We start from the raw sequence: 11,128 nt of genomic DNA on the forward strand, positions 1-11,128 counted from the left end.
TAATGGACAGTTGTGACATCATCTCATACTCCTCTGTCACCAAATGCAGAGTTCAGTGTCATTCATATCTAAATAATACAGTTTCTACTATTCACTTCTTTTTTCTCCTGAAAATGTATTTTTCTTGCAGCCATAATGAGGAAAAACACCAATAAAAAAAATTGGGGTCACCGTTCTCGGTTCATGGCAAAAAAACAACACACGTGACAATTTTGGCTTCAAATGATCATTTGGCACGTTCTCAGCCGAGAGGAGTTATAGTGATAATCGTTATTAACCAATTGGAGCACAAAAAAGACCTTTGCTGCCTCTCTTTAGGCGACTGGACAAAACTACCGCCACATTTTATATGCCAATGCTATGCGCAGTAAGTGATGCACAGTGCAGTACTTACCTCTTATAAGTCCAGTTCTCTATCCGTACTGAAAATTCTTTTTTCGTTTTATGGCCCAAGCACGAAGCGCTCAGGCCATCGAAAAAAAAAAACAAAACAAAAAAAAAAAACAACGAAACAAAACAAAACAAAACAAAGCAAGAACAAAAAAAACGCCTGATCCGTAATTTACAGTACGGACAAAGAAAATAAGGCTGATAAGATGTTTACTCTACGGCTTCCCATGCATTTAGGGGACCGGAAAGGTCCGGAAACAACTGCAGGACACGTTGCAGGACTTCCGATTTGACAGTCATTTGACAGGCTTTCAAAAAGAAGGTTTTATTGGCTCATGAAAACATTAACACACAAAAAAGGCTTTCCGAGAAATTGGAAACAAGAGGGCCATTTTGAAAAAAGTTGATTCGGTCAAAACTAAGAACACTGCTGGAGTATCTTGGAAACTGAACACTGTGTCTGTCTTAGCTTTCTGTGTCAGCTACCTCAGTTTGCACTCTTGGCCGGCCGGACAAATCTTAACCCTTTAACATTATATATTTTCTCTCTATATATTTTTTATTCTGAAGAAGAAACTTTCTTTTATCACCTCATTCCATAGTGACCATTGCCTTCATTTTCATGACCTTCATTCAAATTTCATCAGAGAGCACTAAACCTTTGGGCTAATAATTTTTTGGGTGATTCTTGTAGGCATAGCGTCAAAAAGTTGGCCCTACCTTTTCAAGTTTCAATCTTTGTCCATCTTTGCCATACGTTAAACTAGACGACAGGATACAGTTTTAATGCCTAAATATACTCCGGCTTAAATAACAAAAGTATACCATTTTTTTGAAAAATTCCATTGAGGCGAAGAAAGTTTTAGCTTTTTAATAAAGTTAGCAAATAGCGCGTGACCTCGCCCCTGTAAATACCTCCTCTGTCACTTTAGGGGTTAAAGGCATAACTACAAACTCTTCTCTCCTACTAGGATGTCAGTTTTCTGGTGGGAATGTTTCGAAAATTCAATTGAAGAGTCACTTTCAGGGAACGCTGCAGAGGTCAGATTCATAAGGTTACATTGAGCAAATGAAGTCTTAAAAGCAAATTCTTATGGATGAAACTGACCTGATAAAACTATCTATTTTAGGTAGATATAAGGAATATAGAGTAAACGAAAAAAATAGAAAAAACTTTCTTCAAATAGGTGTTCACCGAAAAAGTTATTCATTACCACTTTAAACTTGTTATAGATATTCATGTATAACCATAGGTCATGATGCGTGTTATCAGCAGATGTTAAAACAGAAAGCAGTATTCCGCAGAGACCTTAATGAAGCCCTCCGGGTGGCCTATTTATTTCAAGCCCATTTGAGGGAGGGGGGGGGGGGGGGGTGGGAGATTATTTGAGAGGGGGAATTATCTAATTTAGAAAACACGATGGTATCAGTTCTCCATGAAGAACTAAAATACAAAGTAGAGGAGCTCAAGAACAAGAAGGTTGGAGGGCATGAAGCCGAGGATCAGAATCAAATCCGAACTTCCAGTTGGTATATAAAGCATCCCGGATCAGTCCATTTGAAGTTTACAGTTGTGATTGATTAATACAGTCTCTCATTAGTAAAGAATAATACTTGGAGGGGAGTAGGGGCTTATAAACTCTCTTTCCCTGAAAAGGGGGGCTTATTATAGGTTGGGTGCTTAGTTCCCGGGGGAGGGGGCTTAATAGGGGATTTACGGCATAACGGTCACATTCCGGTTGAAAGTTATTCGGAATTTAAGAAAGGGAATGCATCTAATTATATCTGTCGATTTAGCTTTTATTTCTCAGCTCAATGAGCTCTATCCATTAATGTACCAAATTGCCAACGCCGTTAAAGTACAGAAGATACCAAAAATTGTTGTGGCAAACCTTGATTAAATCACCCAATTGTTTATACACATAAGATACATAATATCAGCTTGTGACGATTTCAAGTGCTTTTATTATTAATATAAGAGTACCTTAATTTACAACAATACTGCATCTGAACTGTGACTAAAAAACAAATATAGTTTTTTTTAAACTTTCAATGTTAAGGGCTTAAATCACAGCTTACAGTTTATATGTCAATAATTTAACAAAATAGGCAATATTTAATGAACATATTGAATCGTATTTAATCATTCTTTTAGATCAACGCTGCAACGGTTACAGATGCTATACTCCTCAGCAACAACAACCTTGTGTGCTCATTTTTCCTGAAGCCGCAGACTGTTTGAAATTAACATTTTCATTCAGATAGAAGGCTGCAGGAAGCACCTGGATCTTGAAATCCCTGCACAGGAGCTTAGCTGAAAGGTTAAATAAAGAAAATGGGTTAAAATAAAATAAAATAAGAAGCGAAAATGGTTAAAGTTTCACAGTTGCAAGGCTAGTTTCAGTTGGTACTTGGCTCCATAAGAAAAAAGAGATTTCAGGGGTTTACTACATTTTTTGGTTTTCTTCCTTTCAGCATCGGAGCTCATTCTGGTGTGTTGTTTCTGTAAACAAAATCCAAAAGAATATTTAGCCTTTACCTTCGTGGTCATCATCTCTTCGCAGAGAGCCATTTATCTCACGTCTGAGCTCTTCGCTTTGCACACTTTTCTGCAAAACGTTTTATAAATTGGTTAGTATTGTTGTTGTTGTTGTTAATTGTTAATCTTCTTCTACAGGTCTGTTCGCTTAAAACAGAACAGTGTTAAACTTCAAAAGTACTTTTAAACAACGTCACATAGTCCCCCCCCCTTCCCCCGCCCCTACCCAACACAAATAAAAATAAAAAAGCATCATGACAATCGACCTTTTATATTTTAAAATATGATTTTTATCATTCACAATCTGTGAAGCACAATCATAAATCCATCGACATATCATTTCGTTCAAGAAAGATCTTATTCTGCCAAGGCTGTAAAATCTGATTCAAAGTTTCCTATGATCGACAATTTTGCACCATATCCCCTCCGTCAAAAAGTGAAAATATAATATCTCGGAGGATTGTAATAACGTTTATACAAGCTAGTGAGATATTTACCTTTCCAGGTGCAGACATTTTATTTGTTGAGAGTTTTCAGCTAAGGCTTCACTCAAGTCTAGAAAGCTTGTGAGTTCAAAATCACACTGCTGATGGACTTCATCGACAGGCCTTTTATAGTTCGTCATAATGCGTCGAAATGTGGTCAGGCCAAAATCACGCGAGGTGTTCTTTAAGTAGACTATGTCTATATCCCTTCTATATAAACAGATGTAGTGTTGTATATAGAACTCAACAAACTGATCGGTGATGTTGTTACACAAAGGTGGGTTTATCGTTTATCTTCTCATATGGCCGCATGCATCTTCTGACTTTCTTAAGTCAAATCACACTTATCTAGTACATTGCAAAAAAATTTAGTTAAGTACAAGTCACAAGAGTTGCTTTAAAATGCATATTAAGTTATTTTTACAAATCCATTTTTATGGTTATTGTTTAAAACAAGAAGAGTGAAAAGCTCTCAAATGAAGACGTAGGATTGATGGCTCGTCAGCTACATATTATATATTATAATATGTGTTTGAACGACTGCAAGGTCAACTTATTTTTTCTTCCTCCCAAAAACTTTATAAGCTAATACACAGGGCATTCAAGCTATATACTTTGTATGAATAAGGCGATCATAATTAACCTTATCGTCACGTGATACACAAAATAAATAGCAATCCTTGATACTAAAAATACAAACATCTCCGACTGATTTAGTTGGCGTTTATGATTGACAGATGTCTATTTAAAATTAAAATGGCTAAACTTAAATACTTATTATTTTGGCTATTTATTATTTTTTGTGATTTCCTTGTTCGAACCCTGGGGGAGGGGGTACTCCTGGAAATTCTTGGTGGGGCGTGTGCCGCTCGGTTCTCCAAATCTTGACCCTATTTCAGACCAACAAAATAATGTAATTTTCCACAGCTGTTTTCAGAACAGACCTCTAAAATCCATACCCGATTTCAGACTGGGCCTTTAAGCAGAAATTATGTTATAATTACTTAGATTAGAGGGCAAACAAAAAAAACTCTTCAAATCCATTCCGAATTCGCATATTTCTCGTTCTTTCTACACCCATTTGGAATTGAAATGAAAATACGTTCATACACTCCCATAGTTCCCTCAAAAACCACATCCGATTCCTGCTAAAATGGGTAAAGCTAAAAGTGAAGGGCAGTGTTCAGACCAAAACGGAGCAAACACCCTACCAGTTGGGGTGGCACATACCTATATAACTTATATAAGGGATTACCCCTCCCCCCTCCCCCGGGGCTTGAATCGAAAGGGGTGATGATAATAATCATCACAAAAGCTCGTCTTGTCTACTTAGAATTTCCATGCCATAATAACAATAGTGTGCGCCAATAATAACAATAGTGTTTTTCCAGTGTTCCTGCCCTGTGTTATTTTCCTTAGAATTCTTAAATAGATAACGGGATAACGTTGATTCACCTAATAAAAATACAAGAAAAAAGCAAGTCTAAAGAAACATTTTTCTTATGGCCTCGTGTATGTTTCAATACTTTGTTTAGCTTTCCTCGAGTGATTTGACTTACATAAAAAGAAGGTCAGATGGGGCAGGATATGACAAGATTAACAATTAACCCAGCTTATCAGTGCAGAGCCGAAATCGGTTGTTAAGTTCTATAGGTAAAATACTATTATATAGAAGGGATATTGGCATAGTCTACTCAATGTGCATCTCGCGTGATCATCGCCTGACTTCAGTTCAACACAACATCAAGGGCTATAAAAGGCCTAAAGGCATAGTGCTGTCAACAGTGTGTTTTTGAACTCGAAACCTTCACAAGTTAAGCTTTACCTCAAAATTCAGCAACATGCCTGCATCAGGAAAGGTAAATATCTCATTAGGTTGTAAAGATTTTACAATATTCCTCTAAATTACCATAGAATTTATATTTCAAACGATAAGTGTCTATCACAACAAACTTTGAATCAGATTTCTTGCACATTCTTGGCAGGATAAAATCTTTCTTGAACGAGAGATATAAAATTGGACTTGTAACGTGGCTTTGCGTTGATTGTGTAGAAAAAGAAGGTATAAAAACTTGGGGGGGGGGGAGGGGATAGATGTTTTTTTATTTCTGGCTTTATTTAAAAAAAAAAATACCAACGCCTACCGTGGCTTCCTTATTTCAAGAAAACAGTTATGGAAAACAAAAAATATTAATCATTAATCATAATAAATAACGTATTTATGATCATAATGTTTTCAGAAAATTGTGCAAAGCGAAGAACTCAGACGTCAGATAAATACTGGTTTGGGAAAGGATGATTACCTTGAAGGTAAAGCTAGGCTATATTATATGAATAAATTTTTCACCCCGCAGTTCTCATATATAATTTTCATATATTCAAAGCTTCAAAAACTATATAGTTGTTCACAAAAATAACTCAAAACAATGCGCTCTGAGTTAAATGAAGTAAAACAAAAGAAATGAACTGCTAACCCCTGAAATCTCAAGGAAATTTCTTTTTTTTTATACCCCAAGAGCAAGGGAAAATAGATTATTTTCTCTTGCCCACATCCATGGAGCCAAGTAATAATTATAATTTGAAACTGGACTGTCCACAGTCCCCTATTTTTTCGTAAGAAAGTCAGGATCAAGCGCTTTTTCATTTGTACCAAGCGGCGAGCGTAGGTGGCGTCTAGATTTGACGCAAATCCAAGATGACCGCCAGTAATGCAGCGGTCGATCTCTATGAACTTACGAAAAAATAGGTGACTGCGAACAGTCTAATTTGAGACTAAAGCCTATTATGACATATAGAAATGTTATACCTAGCCTATTTTGGCTCTCTTATTTTATTTAATTTTTATCATTTGACATTTTCAGGCCAGCTGTTGTGTAGGGATTCCAAGATCCAGGTGCTTCCTGCAGCCTTCTATCTGAATGAAAATGTTAATTTTAAACAAACTGCTACATCAGGAAAAATGAGCACACAAGGTTGTTGTTGCTAAGGAGTGCAGCATCTAGCACTCTTGCAGTATTGATGTGAAGAAGTTATTTTAAAAGCACTATTTAATATGTCGAATAAAGATCGCCGCTCTCATTATATTATAAACATGTAAACTGTAAGCAATGATTTTTTCCCAATACGTTGAAAGTTCAACTGAAAGGAAAACTATATTCATTTTTGAGCTACAGTTCAGATGCAGTATTGTTGTAGATTAAGGTACTCTTCTTATACTAGGAATAAAATAAAGCTGTTGAAATCATCGCTAGCTGGTTTTTATATCTTTCGGCGTATCTATATCAAGGTTTGCCACGACAATTTTTTGCCCTCTGTACTTGAACGGCGTTTATAGTTTCTCTTCGATCAACAACTACAACAAAAACAAAAACTCAGTATTCATAACTAACCGCTGGAATCCAATTAATACATTTAATGGGCAAGTTAGTTAAACGGGTTTTTATCCATTGTTTAACAAAAACGCGTAGCCTTTTTCCACGATGGTCGGTTGCTAGGGCTTTTGCTCCCGTTTGGTTCTTAAATTCAATTTCTGGCTTACAGAGGGGTAGTTTATATTTCAAATGAAGCAAAACATTAGAACATCTTAATTGGAGAAAAGTTTTCTTTAACTTTTTACAATTGTAAAGGTATTTTTGACTTTTCTTGAAAGTATGACGTCATAAGTGACACCTATTTTTAGTAACAACGTTAAAAATTTGATAAGCAGTGTTCAAAATGCTACAAACATTTTTGTTACAGAAAAACAATATTTACAGTGAAAACCCCATCTCAATCGGATAAAATGGCGTGAAGTTACAGGTAATTAAAAAATTCAAATTTCCCGCCTCATGACCATATATGGTCAAACTTTAGGGGTATTTTAACGCGAAAACAATAAATGTATTTACAACGGAAAAAAGACAGCTGCATAAAATCAAAATTGTAGTTTTTTGAATTCGGCATATGTGGTGCTATGACGCGTATTTCGTCACAAATTACGTCATTATGACGTCAAAATGACGTAATTCGTGACGAAATACGCGTCATAGACCACACATCCTAAACTCAAAAAACTACAATTTTGTTTTTATGCAAATTTGTCTTTTCTCCGTTGCGACTACCTTTATTGTTTTCGCGTTAAAATACCCCTAAAGTTTGACCATATATGGTCATTTGGCGGGAAATTTGAATTTCTTTAATTAAATGTAACTTTGCGCCTTTTCATCCGATTGAGATGGGGTTTTCACCAGAAATCATAGAATTCTATACAGAAAACTAATGTAAAATTTTTAGCATTTCTTTCCTGAATTTTCTTTCTGATGCCAAATTTGGACATCATTTATGACGTCACAATAGAAGTCACATGGAATGAAATAAACACCAATAAATAGGTAATTTATCAACTTACTTCCTTGCCAAGTTTTGCTACATTCGATGCATTCTTCTTCTCTCTATGGCCTTAAGCTCTCAGTTTTGAGAGGTGGGGGAGCAAAAGCCCTAGCAACCGACCACCGTGTCAGTTTGTTCAACACTTTCATAAACACCAGATATATCATATCGTGAACAGCTTCATGAATGCATAAGGCGTAGATTAAAGAAACATTTGTTTTCTTATAATAACCCACTAAGGAAGATATCTAAAGGTCCAGATTTGCTAAACCGCGTCCTAAGTTAGATTTTGTTTTAATAACCGACCCATAATTTTTTTTTTGCTAAAAAATGAAAGTTTTAAAATCGATAGAAATCATCAGACTTATGCCCCTTCTTCGATTCCAGAATATTGGCTAGCCTGTTCCATGCGACGAACGAAAAAATAGGGCCAGAAAACATGGGGAGGGAACCCTCCCACGTAATCTCGCCACCGCCCCAGTCTCCCCTCGTTTTTTCCTATCGTGTTTCTTTTTGCGCTGGCCGCGTACGATTTAACTTGCTCCCCACTATCTAAACGCCTGGAACAGGCTAAATATTGGCTTGCACCATTAGCGAAACATCGCTTACCAATTCAACATCTAGCCCCAGCTAGAAGTTAAGAAGGTGGATAGTGTTATCCAAGTGATCTTGAGGGATAAATTACTATTTAGTGGATATTGCTGTTGGGTATCGATATTAACTTACCCTCTTGATAGCGATTCATCCGATGGATGGATTTCGACAATGCTGTCAAACTTTTAAGCAGCCGAAGAGGCATAAATGAATTAGGCATACGGTAAGCTGCTATTTGTACCCAACTAGTTCTCCTTTTGTCGTTGTCTGCAAATGTCTTATGACATAAAATGAGTAGTTTTATCACGTCAGTTTGATCCATAAGAGTTTGCCTTTATTTAGTCTTTATTTGCTTCCTAATGAATCTGATGTCTGTAGTGTGCTGTGAAGTAAACGACGTCGACCCTTTCTATAAGGAAAGTTACGCGCTGTAGTTATGCGTCCTGAGTAATTTTGAGTTTTTAAAGGGTTTAGAAATTGCAATGCAAAGGAATTCTCTGCAGATTCCTGCACGAAATCATGCAAACACCGTTTAAAGTGGTCTTAACTAATGCTACTCTAGAGTTATACACTCTTAGACAGGAAACTGTATTAGTGTTTGGAGATAGAGAGTCGCCATGATAATACTTGAAACTCAAGTTACTTATTCCAAAAGAATCTGTCGTGACCGAAATTAACTTACACAACCTAATTGTAGAAACGTCTCCCTTCAAAGGACTTTGCAGTTATGAAGTCCACGAGTGCGAGAGGAAAACTGATAGAAAATCATTTCCAGATTTTGCTCCAGAATCTGCGGTCAGCTCATTTATATCAGGTTAGATGCCTGAATGATCCAATGATTGAATGAAAAGTAATAAGAAACCCTTGTTAGTCGTCAAGTGCTACCTGAAAATTTCAAAAAAAGACGAATACTAAACACATATTTGTACCTTTAAATTCCTGAATAAAAGTTGTGGTAGTGGTTGTATCATGCAATTTTACACAGCATGTATTCGTGGATTACAGAGCTCTTTAGGACTGGGTTCGCCTCACATTGAAAAATCATTTTGCCATTTCGGGTTATGGAATGTACACCTGTACTTCTTTTAGCCGACACTTAGGAAATCAGCCATCTGCTAACTACAGCAAGGTTATTCAATGAGTGCTCTCAATGGGTTCATGTTTTAGGTTTCTAAGCTGACGGTTAATTTTTCTAGGTTACTGTCAACAGACGTCATCTGAAGAAAAAAAATCAATTGTTTTGAAAAAATTCTAAAGCTTCCATTATTGTTGGCCTTGGGGAACCTTTCTGGAATGGAAAAAGGCTGACGTAGTCGGCATTCACTGGCGAGTGAGACATATTGACAAACTCAAGGAAAGGTAGACGTCTTACTTTAGTAAAGCGCGAACTTAATCCGGGTCGAAGCCGGCACTCGGGACTTGGGGCTCGGGGCCGGGGGCCGGGGTTGGGGACGGAGCTAGGGACGGGATCGGGGTCGGAGTCGGGTTCGGGGTCTGTCTGGCTGTCTTTCTGTTTGTTTTTTTCACATCTTTAAACAGGTACATTTTCTATTGATACCCATTGTTTTGAGTCTCTTTTATTAAGTAAAATTGATGTCACTTTTTTTTAATGATTGATATAGAAATTTTCTTTAATTGATTTTTACCCTAAGCATTTCCCTTTCTGATTTACTAGATTTCTCGGTATAGTTTCAGTAGCCCCCCTATGCTACTGACATGAGTATTGCTCACGTAGCATTCCCAAACCAAGTGCTATTCACGGTTGGCACGGCCCTGAAATAATGGCTGTCGAAGCAAAGTTTCTATAACTGCCTCCATTTTTGGTTAAAGGGAAGAGCTTTTCGTTAAGAGAAAATAAAAGAAATAAAAAACCGAAAGCGTATCCTCTCTTACGTAATACTACTTGAGATGAATGTTATTAACTTGAGTAGCTCAAAATTAATAATTAGGTGTTTAGCTGGTTTGCCTATAAAGGACAGAAACCCAGATTAAGATTATAAAATAAATGAAACCAGAAAATAAATAAATAATAATAATAGTAATAATAATAATAATAATAATAATAATAATAATAATAATAATAATAATGATAATACAGTGAAAGCGGACACCTTCGGGACCTTCCCAAGTGTCCGCTTAATAGAGGTTGTAAAAATTGCGCCATGTTTGTTAACGATCTACATTCAACGGTTACCCTTTACTGTGATAAAGTTGCATGTTGTTAAACAAGCTATTCAGTCGATATTCAGAGTTCAAGTTCATTACCTTTCATTACCAACTTTAATTTGTTTATAAATGCAAAAACATTAACTGACTTCAGCACGTATTTCAAGTACGTAATCCAAAACTACTATTGTCAATTCAGTCTGGTGTCCGCTTAATAGAGGTTTTTAACGATAGAAATTAGCCAAATACACCTTATTTTAGTGTCAACGTCCGCTCATAGAGGTGTCCGCTGAACAGGGGTTCGTTACAAAGGCGAAATATAAGACGTTGATTTCGGGACCCGGCTTAGTGTCCGCTTTATAGAGGGTGTCCGCTTAATAGAGATTTCACTGTAATAATAATAATAATTATAATTATAATAACAATAATAATAATAATGATAATAATAATAATAATAATAATAATAATAATAATAATAATAATAACTGAAAAAAAATGCAAGTACAAAGACCTAGAACTAGAAATACAGAGAATGTGGCATATCAAAACCGTAGTGATCCCTGTGGTTGTTGGTGCGCTTGCACGG

General features: G+C 36.3%; 1 long non-coding RNA gene across 1 annotated transcript; it reads left to right on the plus strand.

Moving 5' to 3' along the window:
- Window positions 1-5,120: 5,120 nt before the first annotated feature.
- LOC140937426 (uncharacterized) lies at window positions 5,121-6,662 on the plus strand. The gene is made up of 3 exons (XR_012165465.1): window positions 5,121-5,273; window positions 5,655-5,724; window positions 6,276-6,662. It is a non-coding gene; the product is annotated as an uncharacterized lncRNA (long non-coding RNA).
- The last annotated feature ends 4,466 nt before the right edge of the window (window positions 6,663-11,128 follow it).

This window comes from Porites lutea, chromosome 5 (genome assembly GCF_958299795.1).
Source record: "Porites lutea chromosome 5, jaPorLute2.1, whole genome shotgun sequence".
In the NCBI taxonomy this organism is placed as follows: domain Eukaryota; kingdom Metazoa; phylum Cnidaria; class Anthozoa; order Scleractinia; family Poritidae; genus Porites; species Porites lutea.